The sequence below is a fragment of the Schistocerca cancellata genome, chromosome 8 (assembly GCF_023864275.1).
Source record: "Schistocerca cancellata isolate TAMUIC-IGC-003103 chromosome 8, iqSchCanc2.1, whole genome shotgun sequence".
NCBI lineage: Eukaryota > Metazoa > Arthropoda > Insecta > Orthoptera > Acrididae > Schistocerca > Schistocerca cancellata.
In genome coordinates this window covers 138,908,988-138,931,465 of record NC_064633.1, presented here as the reverse complement: position 1 = coordinate 138,931,465, position 22,478 = coordinate 138,908,988, and positions in this window count along the sequence as shown.

The following is a 22,478-nucleotide window of genomic DNA, read 5'->3' as shown; positions in this document are numbered from 1 at the left end:
TACGCAAGACCAGAGGCGCTCAAGGTAGAGCGCTTTCTTCGTGATGAAGCCGAAATCGCGACGAACGACGTAGTGGGCATCCAATTATCTATATTAACAGCACGGTATATGTTAAAGTCTAGGATAACGTGACTTGCGTTAAGATCCTTGGGAAGGCGCAACGGGGACTCCGTTTCCGCCACGCCGACGGTAGCGTCGTGGCGGTGGCGGTCGACCGCGCAGATTAGGCATATGCTGACAGTTAGGGTCTTTGAACAGCCGTTAGAACTCCCCGCGGCCGAAGACTTGGACGCCTTCCGTCCATATGGCACCATGTAGCCGAGTGGTGGACACAATTTCGAGCACACTTACTAACATTGGTTGAGTGGTGACATATGACACGCCTTAAGCTTTGTGCAGTTAACCTATCTCCGTCTAAGTCTGTAGATACTGTCAACAGCAAAAAATACTTTGAAACACCAATTAAAATCACTGCCTACACGACTATACACACTCCTGGAAATTGAAATAAGAACACCGTGAATTCTTGTCCCAGGAAGGGGAAACTTTATTGACACATTACTGGGGTCAGATACATCACATGATCACACTGACAGAACCACAGGCACATAGACACAGGCAAGAGAGCATGCACAATGTCGGCACTAGTACAGTGTATATCCACCTTTCGCAGCAATGCAGGCTGCTATTCTCCCATGGAGACGATCGTAGAGATGCTGGATGTAGTCCTCTGGAACGGCTTGCCATGCCATTTCCACCTGGCGCCTCAGTTGGACCAGCGTTCGTACTGGACGTGCAGACCGCGTGAGACGACGCTTCATCCAATCCCAAACATGCTCAATGGGGAACAGATCCGGAGATCTTGCTGGCCAGGGTAGTTGACTTACACATTCTAGAGCACGTTGGGTGGCACGGGATACATGCGGACGTGCATTGTCCTGTTGGAACAGCAAGTTCCCTTGCCGGTCTAGGAATGGTAGAACGATGGGTCCGATGACGGTTTGGATGTACCGTGCACTATTCAGTGTCCCCTCGACGATCACCAGTGGTGTACGGCCAGTGTAGGAGATCGCTCCCCACACCATGATGCCGGGTGTTGGCCCTGTGTGCCTCGGTCGTATGCAGTCCTGATTGTGGCGCTCACCTGCACGGCGCCAAACACGCATACGACCATCATTGGCACCAAGGCAGAAGCGACTCTCATCGCTGAAGACGACACGTCTCCATTCGTCCCTCCATTCACGCCTGTCGCAACACCACTGGAGGCGGGCTGCACGATGTTGGGGCGTGAGCGGAAGACGGCCTAACGGCGTGCGGGACCGTAGCCCAGCTTCATGGAGACGGTTGCGAATGGTCCTCGCCGATACCCCAGGAGCAACAGTGTCCCTAATTTTCTGGGAAGTGGCGGTGCGGTCCCCTACGGCACTGCGTAGGATCCTACGGTCTTGGCGTGCATCCGTGCGTCGCTGCGGTCCGGTCCCAGGTCGACGGGCACGTGCACCTTCCGCCGACCACTGGCGACAACATCGATGTACTGTGGAGACCTCACGCCCCACGTGTTGAGCAATTCGGCGGTACGTCCACCCGGCCTCCCGCATGCTCACTATACGCCCTCGCTCAAAGTCCGTCAACTGCACATACGGTTCACGTCCACGCTGTCGCGGCATGCTACCAGTGTTAAAGACTGCGATGGAGCTCCGTATGCCACGGCAAACTGGCTGACACTGACGGCGGCGGTGCACAAATGCTGCGCAGCTAGCGCCATTCGACGGCCAACACCGCGGTTCCTGGTGTGTCCGCTGTGCCGTGCGTGTGATCATTGCTTGTACAGCAGTGTCCGGAGCAAGTATGGTGGGTCTGACACACCGGTGTCAATGTGTTCTTTTTTCCATTTCCAGGAATGTATATTGTGGATTACTTATCATGAAATGAACAAATACAAAGCTAAAGTGGACTGTCAACCGACATTGGTACGACATCAAGCAAACCCTGGTCTGTACCTCTCTACCCATTGACTTTTTGAGTCTGCTGTGAAGTCATACAAGCGACTATACCAATTATTTTACTATCAAAATTGTAGTGTCCTATATTGGTTCCTCCAGTGGAAATTCTTTAGGAACAATCTCTGAAATAATTCCCGCTTCATTATTCTGTTTCTAGATTCTTTTGCGAACAGAAACATCAGCAATGAGCGATGTCAGTCATAGCACAGTAACAAGTACACTAGCAGATCAGTAAATGTGTACTAATACAAAGGTGAAAAAGGAAACAGAATTTAAAATGAAAACGCTCTTTCTTTGTCGAAACACATTTTTTTACAATAAATTAAATCCTACATCTACGTGATTACTCTGCTATTCACAATAATGTGCCCGGTAGAGGGTTCAATGAACCACCTTCGCCAGTGTGGCCGAGCGCTTCATGGCGCTTCAGTTTGGAACCGCGCGACCGCTACGGTCGCAGGTTCGAATCCTGCCTCGGGCATGAATGTGTGCGATGTCCTTAGGTTAGTTAGGTTTAAGTAGTTCTAAGTTCTAGGAGACTGATGACCTCAGATGTTAAGTCCCATAGTGCTCAGAGCCATTTGAACCATTTGAACCACCTTCAAGCTGTCTCTTTGCCGTTCCACTCTCGAACGGCACGCGGGAAAAACGAGCACTTAAATTTTTCTGTGCAAGCCCTGATTTCTCTTATTTTATCGTGATGATCATTTCTCCCTATGTAGGTGGGTGCCAACAGAATGTTTTCGCAATCGGAGGAGAAAACTGGTGATTGAAATTTCATGAGAAGATCCCGTCGCAACGAAAAACGCCTTTGTTTTAATGATTGCCACTGCAATTCACGTATCATGTCTGTGGCACTATCTCCCCTATTTCACGATGATACAAAACCAGCTGCCCTTCTTTGTACTTTTTCGATGTCATACGTCAGTCCCACATGAGGCGGATCCCACATTGCACAGCAGTACTCCAGAATAGGGAGGACAAGCGTAGTGTAAGCAGTCTCTTTGGTAGACCTGTTGTACCTTCTAAGTGTTCTGCCAATGAATCGCAGTCTGTGGTTTGCTCTACCCACAATATTATTTATGTCATTCTTCCAATTTCGGTTATTTGTAATTGTAATCCATAAGTATTTAGTTGAATTTAAAGCCCTCAGATTTGTGTGACTTATAGCGTAATCGAAATTTAGCTGATTTCTTTTAGTACTCATGTGAATAACTTCACACTTTTCTTTATTCAGGGTCAATTGCCACTTTTCGCACCATACAGACATCTTATCTAAACCATTTTGCAAGTCGTTTGGATCATCTGATGACTTTACAAGACGGTAAATGACAGCATCATCTGCAAACAATCTAAGACGGCTACTCAGATTGTCTCCTATGTCGTTAATATAGATCAGGAACAATAGAGAGCCTATAACACTTCCTTGGGGAACGTCGGATATTACTTTTGTTTTACTCGATGACTTTCCGTCTATTACTGCGAACTGTGACCTTTCTGACAGGAAATCACGAATCCAGTCGTACAACTGAGGCGATACTCCGTAGGAACGCAGTTTGGTTAGAAGACACTTGTGAGGAACGGTGTCGAAAGTCTTCTGAAAATCTAAAAATATGGAATCAATTTGAATTTGACATTCCTCTGTCGATAGCAGTTATTAATTCATGAGACAAAGAGCTATTTGTGTTTCACAATTACGATATTTTCTGAATCCGTGCTGACTATATGTCAATAAATCGTTTTGTTCGAGGTACTTCATAATGTTCGAATACAGTGTATGTTCTAAAACCCTACTGCAAATCGACGTTAGTGATATAGGCCTGTAATTCAGCGAATTACTCCTACTTCCCTTTTTGGGTATTGGTGTGACTTGAGCAATTTTTCAGTCTTTAGGTACGGATATTTCTGTGAGCGAGTGGTTGTATATAATTGCTAAATATGGAGCTATTTTATCAGCATACTCTGAGAGGAACCTGACTGGTATACAATCTGGACCGGAGGCCTTGCCTTTATTAAGTGATTTAAGCTGCTTTGTTACACTGAGGATATCTACTTCTATGTTTCTCATCTTGGCAGTTGTTCTTGACTGGCATTCAGGAATATGTACCTCATCTTCTTTGGTGAAGGAGTTTCGGAAAACCGTGTTTAATAACTCTGCTTTAGTGGCTCTGTCATCAGTGACTTCACCGTTGTTATCGCGCAGTGAAGATATTGATTGCGTCTTGCCACTGGTGCGCTTTATGTATGACCAGAATCGCTTTGGGTTTTCTGCCAGATTTCGAGACAGAATTTTGTTGTGGAAATTATTAAAAGCGCTATATTTCGAACTTCTGTAAAACTTTGCCAATCTTCAGGATTTTGCGTTCTTTTAAATTTTGCATGCTTTTTTCGTTGATTCTGCAAAAATGATCTGTACCGTTTTGTGTACCAGGGGGGATCAGTACCATCACTTATTAATTTATGTGGTATATATCTCTCAATTGCTGTTGATACTATCTCTTTGAAAACATTCCACAACTTTTCTACACTTACATGACCAGATCGGAAGGAGTGAAGACTGTCTGTTAAAAAGGCGTTAAGAGAATTTTTATCGGCTTTTTTAAATACATATACTTACGTTTCTTTTTGATGGTTGTAGGTGTTACGGTATTCAGCCTAGCAGCAACTGCCTTGTGGTCGCTGATCCCTGTATTCGTCACAACACTCACTATTTGTCCAGGATTATTTGTTGCTAAAAGGTCAAGTATGCTTTCGCAACCATTTACGCTTAGAGTGGGCTCATGAACTAATTTTCTGAGGAAGCGTACAATTTCGGATGATGTTTTATGCCTGCCACCGGCTATAAACGTATAATTTTTCCAGCATACCGAGGGTAGATTGAAGTCACTACCGACTATAATTGTATGAGCGAGATACTTATTTGAAATGAGATTCAATTTTTCTTTGAACTGTTTAGTAACTATGTCTTCTGAGTCGCGGAGTCGGTAAAACGATCCAATTAACAGTTTAGTCCGATTCTCAGGTATAACCTCTACACATACTATTTCACATGAACTATCTACTTTCGCTACAAGGCAAACTACCTCTGACAGCAATAAATACTCCACAACCCAATGTATTTAATCTATCCTTTCCGAACACTGTTAGACCGTTTGAAAAAATTTCGGCTGAACTTATTTCTGGCTTTAGCCAGCTCTCTGTTCCTACAACTATTTGAACTTCAGTGCTTTCTATTAGGGCTTAGAGTTCTGGTTCTTTCCCAACACAACTAAGACAATTTACAATACCAATCGTTTCCACAATTACCTTACTGTGTTTTACCTGCCCACTTTTAGACAGTGTTCCCTGAGACCCTCTAACCTAAAAAACCGCCCAGTCCCTTCCACACAGGCCCGCTACCCGTGTAGCCGCCTCCTGTGTGTAGTGGACTCCTGACCTATTAAGCAGAACCCGGAAACCCACCACCCGATGGCGCAAGTCAAGGAATCTGCAGCCTATACGGTCAGAGAACCGGCTGAGCCTCTGATTCAGACCCTCCACTCGGCTCTGTACCAAAGGACCACAGTCGGTTCAATCGGCGATGCTGTAGATGGTGAGCTCCACCTTAATGTCGGAAGCAAGACTGGCAGTCTTTACCATTTCCGCTAGCCGCCCGAAACCAGACAGAATCTGCCCCGAAAAAGCGACACACGTCATTAGTACCAACATGAGCCACCTCCTGCAATTGGCTGCACCCTGTGCTCTTCATGGCATCCGGAAGCACCCTTTCCACATCCAGAATGACTCCCCCCAGAATGCACACGGAGTGCACACTGGCTTCCTTCCCCTCCTTGGCAGCCATGATCCTAAGGGGCCCCATTACGCGCCTAACGCTGGAGCTCCCAACTATCAGCAAACCCACCCTCTGTGAATGCCCAGATTTTGTGGGCCGAGAAGCTACCTCTGGAATGGGGTGGGCAACTGCATCTGGCTCAGATACATCGTCAGCCACAGATAACGCCCTAAACCTGTTCGTCAAACGAACCAGCAAGGCCCTACAATTGGCCCCTCGGAAAGTTTTCCGCTGCCTGCCAGACTTTGGAATGATCTCCCACTCGACCACGGGTGAGGGGTCAACCTCAGTGCAGGCAGTACCCGGGGCGGCCACAGCAGTGGACCGATTGGAGGACACGTGGGACGTGCTCGACGTCCCTTTCATCCCCACGTTCGATCCCCCACAGTGACGCCCCTTTGCAGCAGCCTCAGGCTGTGTGACAGAAGCCAAAGCAGCCTGGAGCTGTGAGCAAAGGGTCGCCAACTCAGCTTGCATCTGTACACAACTCTCACAGTTCCTATCCATTACTGCAGTCGCTCCTGTTTGAAGCTCATAAAAATATGCAACAAACGAACGGTGTACTCGCCTTATTAGCAGCAGGAAATCGAAGTGCTCTCTCACTGATGGTCTAACTTACATTGACCTGTTCTAACCAAACAAACGAAAGCCTGTACGATACGAGGGTCGATAGCAGCGAACAGCACTATAAATCTGCTTTGGAGTAAAGTAGCCTCAGAATAACACAGCAGCAGCTTATACAGACAAAACCCCACTGCTAGGCACACCCAAACAAGTTTTCTTACCGTTTGTCACTGCCTGGCTGCCATTTTGTGGTCATAACTACATAATGGTGCATTTCTGGGCTGTGATTATTGGACAATTCTGCTGGATTCTACTCCCTGTATCCTGTTTTGACCTACAGTTCTCCACCTAGTATACTGCTTCTCATATCCTCAGATTTTTTTAAAACTCATTGGCGTTTCATCATGTGATGCAATTTTGGTATGTATTGCTAGCAATACCATTTGTTAATAACATGTAGCGCTTGCGTATTGTCTGGTCTGCATGTTGCTGCTATGGGGACATTCATCAACTTTGTGCTATGTGGTACTTCTGATATTTATTTCCATTTTAATCTTTAACTGTTACACAGGGTTGGGAAAATAAAAATAGCCCTGAGAACAGAGTTCCACGGTACAAAGAATCGCAGCAGAGGAAATGAAAACCAGTGCTAACGTGACTATAGCAGATGTTAAAAGTAAACACCATTTATCTCTTGGGACTTGTGCAGACACGTTCCAGAATGTTTTTTGGCTTATTCAAAATAGATCCTGTCTGACGCCATTTCTGGACTAAGAATTCCATGGTACTATTTGCTGGCACTTTTAAAACATTAAACTTCTCTGCAACTGACCACACCATTTCCAAGACTTCGTTGTCACGTAACTTTCCACAACGAACACCTGCTGCTCTATCATTAGTACCATCTTCGCCTTTGCACTGTTCCACTCACACTGATACTTTTATTTGGACCATCCTGTATAATACTGAAGTAATGTATCTCTAAATGCAATTGTAAACATACAAAAACAGATGCGTATGTAAAAACACACGCATATGCAAGCATGTACACACGCACACATGCATACACTTGTGTACACACGCGCACTTGCGTCGCACACACACACACACACACACACACACAAAAAGAGAGACTGTCCATCATCATCCTCCCTCCCTCCCTCTGTTCTCACTGCACTCTCACACTCTACAGCTCCCATGATTCCTCAGTTGGAAACGTGTGCTGGATGTATCTAGTGCCAACAGGAGAACCATTGGGCACATTAAAAGAACAGAAAAATTGTGTAGCAGGTGAATAAGACAGCTAACCAGTTGAAATAAATGGTGGTATTCAATTAACCCTAACCGTGGTTTCGACAGATTTAAACCCGTCTTCTTCATAAGCACAAGAAACCTGCATAGATGCGACAACATACAAAAGTATCAAAACATCATGGACCAATATTACGTGTCGCACAGAAAGTATTACCTAAAGCAAGTGTAGGCGTGTCACAAACAGCATGATATACAGGGTGATTTTTTTCCACCGTTTCGAAACTGTAGGGGTTGATCTATGAGAGGCTACGGAACAAAAAATGTCTATTGAACTTATGTCCAGAGATGCATGGTTTCCGTCCTAGAGCTCATTTATTCAATCATACTTCGTTACAGATAGTGCGGTCTAATTGACGCTGTACCATGCAGCCACAGTTACCGTACGCATTGTTTCTTCCTAGATGGTGGTACTGTTTCTCATACATTATGCCCTAGCGCCCTCTCCTGCCATAGTAACTGGTAATTTTGTGTCCGTTTCACTACACTTCCTGACTCACCTAGTAGTGTATGTCAGACAGAGTTGCACACATTGGTTCTACACTCCTGGAAATTGAAATAAGAACACCGTGAATTCATTGTCCCAGGAAGGGGAAACTTTATTGACACATTCCTGGGGTCAGGTACATCACATGATCACACTGACAGAACCACAGGCACATAGACACAGCCAACAGAGCATGCACAATGTCGGCACTAGTACAGTGTATATCCACCTTTCGCAGCAATGCAGGCTCCTATTCTCCCATGGAGACGATCGTAGAGATGCTGGATGTAGTCCTGTGGAACGACTTGCCATGCCATTTCCACCTGGCGCCTCAGTTGGACCAGCGTTCGTGCTGGACGTGCAGACCGCGTGAGACGACGCTTCATCCAGTCCCAAACATGCTCAATGGGGGACAGATCCGGAGATCTTGCTGGCCAGGGTAGTTGACTTACACCTTCTAGAGCACGTTGGGTGGCACGGGATACATGCGGACGTGCATTGTCCTGTTGGAACAGCAAGTTCCCTTGCCGGTCTAGGAATGGTAGAACGATGGGTTCGATGACGGTTTGGATGTACCGTGCACTATTCAGTGTCCCCTCGACGATCACCAGTGGTGTACGGCCAGTGTAGGAGATCGCTCCCCACACCATGATGCCGGGTGTTGGCCCTGTGTGCCTCGGTCGTATGCAGTACTGATTGTGGCGCTCACCTGCACGGCGCCAAACACGCATACGACCATCATTGGCACCAAGGCAGAAGCGACTCTCATCGCTGAAGACGACACGTCTCCATTCGTCCCTCCATTCACGCCTGTCGCGACACCACTGGAGGCGGGCTGCACGATGTTGGGGCGTGAGCGGAAGACGGCCTAACGGTGTGCGGGACCGTAGCCCAGCTTGATGGAGACGGTTGCGAATGGTCCTCGCCGATACCCCAGGAGCAACAGTGTCCCTAATTTGCTGGGAAGTGGCGGTGCGGTCCCCTACGGCACTGCGTAGGATCCTACGGTCTTGGCGTGCATCCGTGCGTCGCTGCGGTCCGGTCCCAGGTCGACGGGCACGTGCACCTTCCGCCGACCACTGGCGACAACATCGATGTACTGTGGAGACCTCACGCCCCACGTGTTGAGCAATTCGGCGGTACGTCCACCCGGCCTCCCGCATGCCCACTATACGCCCTCGCTCAAAGTCCGTCAACTGCACATACGGTTCAAGTCCACGCTGTCGCGGCATGCTACCAGTGTTAAAGACTGCGATGGAGCTCCGTATGCCACGGCAAACTGGCTGACACTGATGGCGGCGGTGCACAAATGCTGCGCAGCTAGCGCCATTCGACGGCCAACACCGCGGTTCCTGGTGTGTCCGCTGTGCCGTGCGTGTGATCATTGCTTGTACAGCCCTCTCGCAGTGTCCGGAGCAAGTATGGTGGGTCTGACACACCGGTGTCAATGTGTTCTTTTTTCCATTTCCAGGAGTGTATATTCGAATCGAGAGTTTGCCGACATTGTGTTTACTTACGGAAAGGCAAATTGCAATGGGCGGAGGGCAGCAAGGTTGTATCTGGAGACATATCCCACCGACAACGATCACAGCGTTCAATGTTTGCAACAGTTTCCCAGTTGTTTGACACAGGATCGTTTCAGGAAGCAGGAAATCGTGAAGGACATACCCGAAATGTTCGGACACCAGACTTGGAAGAATATGTGATTAACACTGTGGAACGCGACAGCCGTGTCAGTACCAGACAGTTGGCCCACCAGTATGACGTATGTCAGACGACCCTGTGGAACATACTTCATGACATTCCTTACTATCCTTATCACTTGCGGCGTGTGCTGGACAGACTTACCACATTGGAGCAGTTTTGTCACTGGTTTCTTAACCAGGCAACGACGATTCTGGGATTTGTGGCATCCATCCTATTCACAGATGAGACCACCTTTATGCAGAGTGGTATCTTCAACTTTCATAACAGTCATTTGTGGGATAGTATACCCCTTGGTATGGTGACAGCGAATCATCAGCGTTGGTTCCACCGGAATGTGTGGGCCGGGATAATTGGCGATCGTACTTTGGGACGAATCTTCCTTCCACGTCGCGCAACAGGCCGAAACTATCGGTGTTTCTTGCGGGTGACTCTGCCTTCCTGATGGAAGAAGTGTCACTTTTGATTTGAAGGGTTATGTGGCTGCTACAAGATGGTGCTTCAGGCCACTTCGCCGTTAACGTCCAGATGCATTTCAATGGTGCCTTCCCTGGTAGATGGATCGGAGGAGGGGGTACAGTTGCATGGCTTGTTATTTCGCTGGATCTCAACCCGTGGGAATTCTAGTGATAGGGCCATCTCAAAAATCGTGTAGGCAGAGCCCATTCCAGTTGTGGAGACACTGGAACTGCGTATTCACGCTGCCCTTGACACAGTTCGGAGGCAGTCTGGCCGATGTGAGCGTGTGAGACAGAACATGCTACGGCGAGTACATGCACATGGAAACCATTTTGAACACTTACTGTAACTGAGCCGTGGCGCCATTGAATTTGTAGGCTATGTTGTCTGCGTCACTGGCTCAGGTGACATATCGACTATCACTCTTGCGGCCCCATTGCCAATATCTGTGAGGAAAAGTTGGTATCTGTGGGTTTTATCTTCTTAAGGTCTGTTTGCCGATATACACTCCTGGAAATGGAAAACAGAACACATTGTCACCGGTGTGTCAGACCCACCATACTTGCTCCGGACACTGCGAGAGGGCTGTACAAGCAATGATCACACGCACGGCACAGCGGACACACCAGGAACCGCGGTGATGGCCGTCGAATGGCTCTAGCTGCGCAGCATTTGTGCACCGCCGCCGTCAGTGTCAGCCAGTTTGCCGTGGCATACGGAGCTCCATCGCTGTCTTTAACACTGGTAGCATGCCGCGACAGCGTGGACTTGAACCGTATGTGCAGTTGACGGACTTTGAGCGAGGGCGTATAGTGGGCATGCGGGAGGCCGGGTGGACGTACCGCCGAATTGCTCAACACGTGGGGCGTGAGGTCTCCACAGTAGATCGATGTTGTCGCCAGTGGTCGGCGGAAGGTGCACGTGCCCGTCGACCTGGGACCGGACCGCAGCGACGCACGGATGCACGCCAAGACCGTAGGATCCTACGCAGTGCCGTAGGGGACCGCACCGCCACTTCCCAGCAAATTAGGGACACTGTTGCTCCTGGGGTATCGGCGAGGACCATTCGCAACCGTCTCCATCAAGCTGGGCTACGGTCCCGCACACCGTTAGGCCGTCTTCCGCTCACGCCCCAACATCGTGCAGCCCGCCTCCAGTGGTGTCGCGACAGGCGTGAATGGAGGGACGAATGGAGACGTGTCGTCTTCAGCGATGAGAGTCGCTTCTGCCTTGGTGCCAATGATGGTCGTATGCGTGTTTGGCGCCGTGCAGGTGAGCGCCACAATCAGGACTGCATACGACCGAGGCACACAGGGCCAACACCCGGCATCATGGTGTGGGGAGCGATCTCCTACACTGGCCGTACACCACTGGTGATCGTCGAGGGGACACTGAATAGTGCACGGTACATCCAAACCGTCATCGAACCCATCGTTCTACCATTCCTAGACCGGCAAGGGAACTTGCTGTTCCAACAGGACAATGCACGTCCGCATGTATCCCGTGCCACCGAAGTGCTCTAGAAGGTGTAAGTCAACTACCCTGGCCAGCAAGATCTCCGGATCTGTCCCCCATTGAGCGTGTTTGGGACTGGATGAAGCGTCGTCTCACGCGGTCTGCACGTCCAGCACGAACGCTGGTCCAACTGAGGCGCCAGGTGGAAATGGCATGGCAAGCCGTTCCACAGGACTACATCCAGCATCTCTACGATCGTCTCCATGGGAGAATAGCAGCCTGCATTGCTGCGAAAGGTGGATATACACTGTACTAGTGCCGACATTGTGCATGCTCTGTTGGCTGTGTCTATGTGCCTGTGGTTCTGTCAGTGTGATCATGTGATGTATCTGACCCCAGGAATGTGTCAATAAAGTTTCCCCTTCCTGGGACAATGAATTCACGGTGTTCTTATTTCAATTTCCAGGAGTGTATATACTGGGTTCGCTCGCCCGAGAGGGAGGCACAAAGTTTGGGGATTGGCGGTAGCGTCGCGACAACAGGTGGTCACGATGTCCGAACGGCCGAAGCCACGAGCTGCGCAAGGAGGGCCTGCTCAGAGCGAAGATACCGGAGTACTTTACCAGGGGCAGCGCCGACTACAAGCAGCAGGCCGACATCCTGTCAGTTGGTTGGCAACATTCGTGTCGGACGACCGCTCGTGGCCTGGCTGCCCTCTTCCACCTGGCTTTCATCGGCACCACTCAGCAACCGCTGCGACGCACCGTGGATCCATGGAACTGCTTGCTGATAAAGGGGAGTAACATTCTGTAATCTTTGTGGTGATTTATTTCTTTGTCTACCTGCCCTCCTTATTATTTTCTGCCGCGCGGGCTTATCCGAGCGGTTTAAGGTGCTGCAGTCGGACTGTGCGGCTGGTCCCAGCGGAGGTTCGAGTCCTCCCTCGGACATGGGTGTGTGTGTTTGTCTTTAGGATAATTTAGGTTAAGTAGTGTGTAAGCTTAGGGATTGATGACCTTAGCAGTTAAGTCCCATAAGATTTCACACGCATTTTTTATTATTTTCTAGTTTGTACCCGACACTCAGAGTTTTACTCGGTCGGTTCTTTGGTCGTAAACATAGGCAGCAGTTCTGTACTAAGACACTACTTGTCGTTTGAAAATTTGTCTCGCTATTATATTTCCTTTCCTTTCCTTTCTGGCTTGTACCCGATCATTAATATTCTAATTAATCAGCTCTTGGTCATAAATACAAAAAAAATTGTTCAAATGGCTCTGAGCACAATGGGACTCAACTTCTGAGGTCATCAGTCCCCTAGAACGTAGAACTACTTAAACCTAACTAACGTAAGAACATCACACACATCCATGCCCGAGGCAGGATTCGAATCTGCGACCGTAGCGGTCGCGCGGTTCCGGACTGTAGCGCCTAGAACCGCTCGGCCACACCGGCCGGCTACATAAATACAACCGGAACAGTTGTACTAAGGCACAGGTTCCCGTTAAAAGAGGGACCTTGTGGTTAGATTTAGTTGTTAATCGATTCAATTCTTTGATTGTAATTGCATTTCTCAGTCATTAGTTGTAATCTGAACAATGTGTTGTACTAAGCTGTTTCAAAGACCTGGTCATTATTGGTGTATGTTAGCTGGATCTTGTGGTTCCGTCGAGTGAGTTCTCTTGTAACAAGTGTTCACAAGTAATGTTTTAAAACGTTTCTTCAGAGTGGTCTTAATAACTGAGAATAAATTTAACCTTGAAAATACGTCAACTGTCAATAGGGCTTTAGTCAATTGTCAGAAGGAACGGGTTGGGGGTCCAGTCCCACCTTGATTGCCGATTGAAATTAAGAGGTTGGTTGCTGTGAAGTTAGCCTTATCATTGTCATATTGTTTGCTAATCTGTTTAACCTTTAAACACAGATGCCCACCTTAACCCCGAACCTTTCGACATACAGCTTTCAAATTAAAAGTTAGGTCATTTGTTTTGAGTAACTGAATCACTCTTGTCATCAATGGTGCTTACATAGTTTTCATGTGTTGCAGAAGGGCATTTAATAAGACACACTGTGTCCAGCGCTGTAGTAAACACCGCTGTTTCACCCGATAACGGGCGGGCTGCAGGTCCGGCCGTCTTGTAATCATTATCATATTGTTTGCTGTGTTCCAATGCAGTACTTCAGATTTCTTTTGCAACGACGAAAAATTTATTCTACTTAAGGCTTAAGGTCAAAAGAATTTTGCAAATTTGATCATTTCATTAAGAAAATTTTATGGTTAAATGCTTCGATTATCTGTAAAACACAGTTTCTATATTGTTAAATAAACAGGTTGTGTAAAGAGAAAGTCATATTGGTGGGTCCTCCCTCCCACGTTTTCCTTACTTCCAGTAAGTACCACGTATCAGTAACTCTGGCTGCATGGTACAGTGCTTATTAGACCGCAGGCTCTGTAACAATGTATGATTGGATAAATGGTCTCTAACATGGAAACCGTGCAGTTCCGGACATAAGTTTATTAGAGCGTTTTTGTTCCTTATCTTCTCATGGATCAATCCCTATAGTTTGTACACGATGGAAAAAATCGCACTGTATAACATGGGAAAAGTAGTATTTAAAACTTCACGTTAGTAAACAGTCAGTTAGTGAATAGATCTAACATCTCCACATGAAATGTGCCGGCAACGATCTGTACATCCATTGTAAAAGTTATGGCCTCTAAAATCAAGGGCTTGTCACATATGTAGAATAAATAATATAAAATGCTAGATAATGTTTAGAGCTACATGCCGACTGAAGGAGACTGGTGGAGAGCATGGATACCAAGGAAAACAAATCCCGAGGAGTATGCGCCGATAAACACATAGGCTTCGCAGCATAAACAGCCAATTAGCGTAAGTACATTAGTAACAGAAATACTCCATGCGAACGAACGAGTATAGAATAAAATGTTGAAAATGCAAATAAAATATACTAGCATACATTAAGACCCTTATAGGACAACCAGTACATTACCGTACGAAAATAATGTCTGTGCATAAGTACATTATTACAAGCACACTGACAGTAAACATATTAATATGAACTCCAGTACATCATCGAACGAAAAGTACTAACACCAGTTCAGCAGCACTCTATTAAACATAGTGACAGTAAAGTGCAAAAATTCATACGTCTCTGTATAGTGACAAACGTATCAAGTGTGTGTGGCGTTAATATCTTAGTAAAATTATAAATGAAACTGTATGCACAAAAATGGTATAACAGAATTTTGAGAACATGAACCACTCGCAAAGGCTACCAGCAGTCGTATGAAGATTTTTTTTTTTTTTTGTCGCCAGGTTAAGGTTGAAGCATCGGAAAACTGTCTACAGGCTAGTTTCACCTGATTGTTTAGTAATGTCCCATCTCTGAGCTCTAGATTTCCATAGATCTCTTATTCTTCCCAATGGTCCATCCTACACCCTTTGACTCCTCGGTGAAGAATAGCTGTGTCTTTCAAATTTTTTGGAGTATGGTGTGCAATCAGTGACGTTCAGCAAACGTAGAGTTAGGTATGTTTGCACATTTCTCTCCAAAAAGATGCTCTTTATGTCTTGTCCTCACAGCTCTGCCTATCTGACCAATGTAACAGCACCTTTCTTTCCTAAAAGATGCTTTATATCTTGTCCTCACAGCTCTACCTATCTAACCAATGTAATAGCATGGGAAATTGTTGCAGGTGAATTTATAGACACCTGAATTGGGAAAAAGAGTTGCCAGTATTTTCCACTGTATGTCTTCTTTGCAAACTATAGTCTTCACTTGAAGACGCTTAATCCTATAAAAACATTTCCTAAGAAGGAAATCCATGCGAATTTCTTATTGTGGGAGGAAAGGGCGTTGTACAAGGTCGAACATTTTTTTCTTTCTGAAGATGTAATCTACCAAGCCCTGGTCATACCCGTTATTGACAGCGATCGATTTAATGGCGTTTAACTCATTTAGCTGACTGTCAGGCGATAAAGGATTAGTTACAAGACGATGTAATGAAGAATGACAAAACACAAGTTATTAGCTTTCAGATGTGTCGAATCAACGGAAATAATATTGTCTGAATCAGTTTTCTTAGGGACGATGTGGAAACTGAATGAATCATTTTCTACAGAAATTGTTAAATCAAAAAGATTTTGATCCCTTTTTTCATTTTGGATTTCTTATTCAAAATATTGAAGAAAAATGGTGAATAGTTAGATACACTACTGGATGAGGTATCGAATATATTGCTTCCCCCCTACTTATACCTCCCGAGGAGATCACGAATGTAAAATTAGAGAGATTCGAGCGCGCACGGAGGCTTTCAGACAGTCGTTCTTCCCGCGAACCATACACGACTGGAACAGAAATAGAGGTAGTGACAGTGACACGTAAAGTGCCCTCCGCCACACACCGTTGGGTGGCTTGCAGAGTATAAATGTAGATGTAGATGTAGAAATGCAGATGATAAACGCGTACTCATTGGATAAATATATTAAACTAGAACTGACATGTGATTACATTTTCACGCAATTTAGGTGCATAGATCCTGAGAAATCAGTACCCAGAACAACCACCTCAGGCCGTAATAACGGCCTTGATACGCCTGGGCATTGAGTCAAACAGAGCTTCGATGGAGTGTACAGGTACAGCTGCCCATGCAGCTTCAACACGATGCCACATTTCATCAAGAGTAGTAACTGGCGTATTGTGACGAGCCAGTTGCTCGCCCACTATTGACCAGACGTTTTCAATTGGTGAGAGATCTGGAGAATGTGCTGGCCAGGGCAGCAGTCGAACACTTTCTGTATACATAAAGGCCCGTACAGGACCTGCAACATGCGGTCGTGCATTATCCTGCTGAAATGTAGGGTTTCGCAGGGACCGAATGAAGGGTAGAGCCACGGGTCGTAAGAGATCTGAAATGTAACGTCCACTGTTCAAAGTGCCGTCAATGCGAACAAGAGGTGACCTAGATGTGTAACCAGTGGAACCCCATACCATCATGCCGCGTGATCGCCAGTATGGCGATGACGAATACACGCTTCCAATGTGCGTTCACCGCGATGTCGCCAGACACTGATGCGACCGTCAGAACCTGGATTCATCCGAAAAAATGACGTTTTGCCATTCGTGCACCCAGTTTCGTCATTGAGTACATCATCGCATCCGCTCCTGTTTGTGATGCAGCGTCAGGGATAACCGCAGCCTTGGTCTCCGAGCTGATAGTCCACGCTGCTGCAAACGGCGCCGAACTGTTCGTGCAGATGGTTGTTGTCTTGCAAACGTCGCCGTCTGTTGACTCAGGGATCGAGACGTGGCTGCACGTTCCGCTACAGCCATGCGGATAAGATGCCTGTCATCTCAACTGCTACTGATACGAGGCCGTTGGGATCCAGCATGGCGTTCCGTATTACTCTCTCTGAACCCACCGGTTCCATAGTCTGCTAACAGTCATTGGATCTCGACCAACGCGAGCAACAATGTGGCGATACGATAAATCGCAATCACGATAGAGTACAATCCGACCTTTATCAAAGTCGGAAACGTGATGGTACGTATTTTTCCTCCTTTCACGAGGCATCACAACAACGTTTCACCAGGCAACGCCGGTCTACTGCTGTTTGTGTATGAGAAATCGGTTGGAAACTTTCCTCATATCAGCACGTTGTAGGTTTCGCCACCGGCGTCAACCTTGTGTGAATGCTCTGAAAAGCTAATCATTTGCATATCACAGCATCTTCTTCCTGTCGGTTAAATTACGTGTCTGTAGCACATCTTCGTGATGTAGCAATTTTAATGGTCAATAGTATAATTGAAATGTACTTCCAGAAAGCACTACAAATTTTCTAACAAAGGACATACAATATGATTAAATTACACTCCTGGAAATGGAAAAAAGAACACATTGACACCGATGTGTCAGACCCACCATACTTGCTCCGGACACTGCGAGAGGGCTGTACAAGCAATGATCACACGCACGGCACAGCGGACACACCAGGAACCGCGGTGTTGGCCGTCGAATGGCGCTAGCTGCGCAGCATTTGTGCACCGCCGCCGTCAGTGTCAGCCAGTTTGCCGTGGCATACGGAGCTCCATCGCAGTCTTTAACACTGGTAGCATGCCGCGACAGCGTGGACGTGAACCGTATGTGCAGCTGACGGACTTTGAGCGAGGGCGTATAGTGGGCATGCGGGAGGCCGGGTGGACGTACCGCCGAATTGCTCAACACGAGGGGCGTGAGGTCTCCACAGTACATCGATGTTGTCGCCAGTGGTCGGCGGAAGGTGCACGTGCCCGTCGACCTGGGACCGGACCGCAGCGACGCACGGATGCACGCCAAGACCGTAGGATCCTACGCAGTGCCGTAGGGAACCGCACCGCCACTTCCCAGCAAATTAGGGACACTGTTGCTCCTGGGGTATCGGCGAGGACCATTCGCAACCGTCTCCATGAAGCTGGGCTACGGTCCCGCACACCGTTAGGCCGTCTTCCGCTCACGCCCCAACATCGTGCAGCCCGCCTCCAGTGGTGTCGCGACAGGCGTGAATGGAGGGACGAATGGAGACGTGTCGTCTTCAGCGATGAGAGCCGCTTCTGCCTTGGTGCCAATGATGGTCGTATGCGTGTTTGGCGCCGTGCAGGTGAGCGCCACAATCAGGACTGCATACGACCGAGGCACACAGGGCCAACACCCGGCATCATGGTGTGGGGAGCGATCTCCTACACTGGCCGTACACCACTGGTGATCGTCGAGGGGACACTGAATAGTGCACGGTACATCCAAACCGTCATCGAACCCATCGTTCTACCATTCCTAGACCGGCAAGGGAACTTGCTGTTCCAACAGGACAATGCACGTCCGCATGTATCCCGTGCCACCCAACGTGCTCTAGAAGGTGTAAGTCAACTACCCTGGCCAGCAAGATCTCCGGATCTGTCCCCCATTGAGCATGTTTGGGACTGGATGAAGCGTCGTCTCACGCGGTCTGCACGTCCAGCACGAACGCTGGTCCAACTGAGGCGCCAGGTGGAAATGGCATGGCAAGCCGTTCCACAGGACTACATCCAGCATCTCTACGATCGTCTCCATGGGAGAATAGCAGCCTGCATTGCTGCGAAAGGTGGATATACACTGTACTAGTGCCGACATTGTGCATGCTCTGTTGGCTGTGTCTATGTGCCTGTGGTTCTGTCAGTGTGGTCATGTGATGTATCTGACCCCAGGAATGTGTCAATAAAGTTTCCCCTTCCTGGGACAATGAATTCACGGTGTTCTTATTTCAATTTCCAGGAGTGTATTTTCTTTCAAAAACAAAATCAACATTCAGTTGCAGAGAGACAAATAATACTTGTTCTTATCTGCATGAGAAACGTAACAGAAGTAGCAACTGCAAATGTTAACAGTATTAATGTGCATGTTTTATTGTATATTGTGGTATGCATAAAGGCATAAATGTTTAACAGTTTGTAACTACTGAAGGATCATGTTGTAAATGCCTACACAATTCAGATTAGAAAAATACCTCGCTCTTCACAGGCGGCTAGATTTTAGAAGTCATAGTTTATCAAACCAAAGTTTTTACGTCTTATGAACTATAAAGAGTGAATGTCCTATTGCCACCCAAAAGCTCTGCAGGATCCGTAACTGGAAGGTCGTACAGGATCTACGGAAAACGTTTTTAATTTAGTGAATACTCCACGTTTAAGAATAAAGCACAAAATGTGTCTTGAAGTGCTGACAGACATCATCTGCAGTTGTTGGATAGTGCACTCTGATTCACCCATATTCGTAGTCAGTGGTACAATGATGCCTCCCAAGCGTCCAGGATTAGTGCGCTGCTCGCTATCTTTAGCTAGCCTCTTGCAACATGACAAAGAAGACTTCTGACCCGAGCGCATTACACGGACCAACGACGCTTTGATCAGTGAATCCGCCGGCGCCTTCGCTGAGAGACAGCTTTATCGAACTTTCACTGAGGGTGGGGATGCGTGAGGCTCCTGTCTGCCCCGAAGTTTTCTTATAGAACTTTCTTCTCAGCACCGCACCGCACTCGTATCACTATCGCATTGTTCTCGTAATAAGTGTAGTATCTCAGAATTTAACTGAAAACACAGAACGGCTGAAAAGCAATATCCTCACGAGCAATTGAACTGCTTTAACAATTGCTTTGATTCTTCTTAGCCGAAGCCATCACAACAGGACGAAACACAGATACAAATATTCGCAATTCTTTACTGGTGTTCGAACTCTGTTCTGGGCTATTTGAATGGCTAACTGACAGAGACTAAAACATTTCTGTACGTGTTTTGTGAATATACAGGGTGATTAAGCTATGAGTTTTATGTAACTCACAATGCCTTCGAAACCCATGTGCGAGATTGTCATACGCTCTCGTTCGCTACACACCGACTGTTAGTCCTACAGAAAAAAATGAACAAGACCTTTTTGTAGGACATTTAATGAAGTTATATTTTGTAGGAGATGATTCCGATGGGGGTTCTTGTTTTCGAGTTATTCAAGCAAAACATACAAAAGTGACCTTCAAACGCGTTTTTCTTGAATAACTCGAAAACCGTGGCCTCCAGAAAGACCGTAACACAGTGCAAAATTTAACAACATTAAATTCCCTACCAAAATGTCCTATTCATTTTTTCTGTAGGACCAACAGTTTGCAGGTAGCGAGAGAGACCATATGAAAATCTTGTGTGGGGTTTTTGAAGGCACTGCAGGTTGCATAAAACCCATAGGTAGGGGCAGCAGGTGAGTATGTGCTTGTGTGTCACTGTAGGTGTTGAGTATGGCTGCAGTTTCTTTCACTTTTCGTTCTCCACTATAAGGAGTAGATGGGGCTGTTTTAGATCAGGCCATTTATAGATTGGTGGTTCTTTTCAGCTGTAACAGGGGAGCTGGTTGTGGTACAGAGGGGATTCCCAATTTGCAGGTCTTCCCAGTTCCGATATTTATATATTGTGTATGGCTGCAGTTTCTTTCACTTTTCGCTCTCAAATATGGGAAGTAGTGGGGGCTCTTTTAGATGTGGCCCATTACAGATTGGTGGTTCTTTTGAGCCACAACAAGCGAGCTGGTTGTGGCACAAAGGGGATTCCCAATTTGGAGGTCTTAGCAGTTCCGATATTTACCTGACAACCATGAACAACCTTCGAAAGACCATGGTCGCAATTCGGAGATCAGAACAATTTCGGTTTATTTCAGAACAATTGAATTATCCCAGACAAAATTTGAAATTTTTTATATCTGTTTTGACTATTTATGTTGTATCTGCACCTGTATGTTACTGTATAGAGTAACTTGTTGATTGGTTATGATGATGCTAGCAGACTGCTCTCGATGATCTTTGTCTCCGTCAGTGCAAAGTGGTTGAAGCAAGATGAAACTATGACTAGGTGACAAGGTGTTAGACGTCTACAACTCGTCGCTGTACATTTAGGTCAGAGGCTTGACCACTCCGTAAAGCAGGGCAGGGGACGATCTGTGGCAGTTCTGACGACCGAGTACAACACCGGTGCGGGTGCAAGTGTTTTGGAGCGCACTATTTAGTGCAAATTAACATGGGGCTCTTTACCAGATGTTGACCCAACATGGAATCATCAAAAGTTAATCGTAGATCAATGGAGACGTGTCATCTGGTTGCACGAATCACACTTCTTGTTACTCCATGCTGACGACTGCGTTCAGATGAGCCATTGACTAGACGAACAGCTAGTCGAAAAATGTGCCGCCCTACGCACACAGGCCGCTGGCACAATATTATTCCATGAGGAACAATCACCTCGGCTTGTATAGGACCTAATCGAAGACACGACATTAGCTGTGAACTAAGTGAACAGTATTGAGGACAACCTCCCTTAATGCCCGATGTCTTCCCCGACGGCGACTACATCTTGCAGTAGGATAACTGCCCATGTCACAAGGCCTGAATCGTGTTATAGAGGTTTGAGAAGCATAATTATGAATCCACGTTGATGTCTTCGCCACTAAATTTGCATGATCTGAGCACATTGGAACATATCTGGGATGCTATTGGGCACCAGCTCCGCATCCACAAACTACCAGACTATAGTTTATGGGAATTGCATGAAATGTGGGTAAACACCTGGTGCCACATAGCTCCACAAACCTAGAAATTCATTACCATAACAAAAATCTAGTTTCCTATAGTTTCAGATTCGTATTCCCTGAATGAAATGATATTAAATTTCTGGCCATTAAAATTGCTACACCACGAAAATGACGTGCTACAGATGCGAAATTTAATCGACAGGATGAAGATGCTGTGATATCCAAATGATTAGCTTTTCAGAGCATTCACACAAGACTGGCGCTGGCGGCGACACCTACAACGTATTGACATGAGGAAAGTTTCCAACTGATTTCTCATACACAAACAGCAGATAACCGGCGTTGCCTGGTGAAACGTTGTTGTGGTGCCTCGTGTAAGGAGGAGAAATGCGTACCATCACGTTTCCGACTTTGATAAAGGTCGATTGCGATTTATCGTATCGCGACATTGCTGCTCGCGTTGGTCGAGATCCAATGACTGTTAGCAGAATATGGAATCGGTGGGTTCAGGAGGGTAATACGGAACGCCGTGCTGGATCCCAACGGCCTCGTATCACTAGCAGT